Raw genomic sequence first — 1139 nt, forward strand, 5'->3', positions numbered from 1 at the left:
TGGAGGAAGACAAATACCAAACACTCTGGTGAGGACAAACTCTGTGTGTGTGTGTGTGTGTGTGTGTGTGTGTGTGTGTGTGTGTGTGTGTGTGTGTGTGTGAATTAAATAAACATTCTTACCAAATTTAATTTACAGCCAAACACAGAAACTATTGTCTGCAGCTGCTGCAACTTCAAGAACATTAAAGTGTGTTTTTTGTTCACTGTCGAATCAGATTCTCTGATTGTGCTAACGACAGCTGCGTGTTTGTCTGCATCACATCGACATGAAGCATCTAAAATTATGAGACTGTTTCAACATGTAAGAGAAAAATCCTTCTCACTCCCAGTTTATCACATACTGGCTCTCATTTAATGAACTGGGTTCTCCTCCGCATCAGCAGGCAGGTGGGATGGCGCTGGCGTAGACCACAGGACAAGTTTGGTCTTTGGCTGTTGGTTTACTTTTGTGAAGAGGTTGTCCTCAGTGATCCTTCTGTGATATTTTTGTGTAGCTCAATCTCCGCCATTCTTTGCGCGCGAGGGGGTGGGGGGGGGGGGTGGGAGGGGGTTGGTGCACTGAAACAAACCAAAGAAAAACTTTTACAATTTAAAAAGCCACCATGGTCACACCAAATTTGGGTTTTACTTTATATTTTTAACCTTTAAGTCTCAGGTGGAGCGGTTAAGCTGCTCCTATTGTCCTATCCTTTTGTTTGTGTCCTGTGGAGGACGGACTAATCATTTCAAGGCTGATGGAAGCCACAGTTCAGACTCTCTATATGTTGCCTTTGTCTTTATTAGTCCGATAACTCTGTTCACCTTCATGTTCTTTTCTTGGAACCTGTCCTGGAAACCAGCCTGCTTGAATGTGGCCATTCCTCCGTAAGCGCCATCAGCCACTCTCTCCTGCCTTGGTCAGCTTCTCTGTTCTCTGCAGAGGAAACGGCTCAGCTGCTTCCCACTCTCCACCTGTGAACTTCTATTCACCTTGGGTTTTTTTTTTTTTTGCCAGGCCAGTACTCCTCCTAGACTCCAATCCTCACTCCTGGCAAGTAAGACTTTTGCCTTTGATCACAAACAACATGCAAAAAACTAACCAACCCCTTCGTGACCATTTGGAAGATTTTACTCCAGCAGTGCTCCTGGTCCAGCTAC

This window comes from Pundamilia nyererei, unplaced genomic scaffold, assembly GCF_000239375.1.
Source record: "Pundamilia nyererei isolate P.nyererei 1_Seehausen unplaced genomic scaffold, PunNye1.0 scaffold00079, whole genome shotgun sequence".
Taxonomy (NCBI): Eukaryota; Metazoa; Chordata; class Actinopteri; order Cichliformes; family Cichlidae; genus Pundamilia; species Pundamilia nyererei.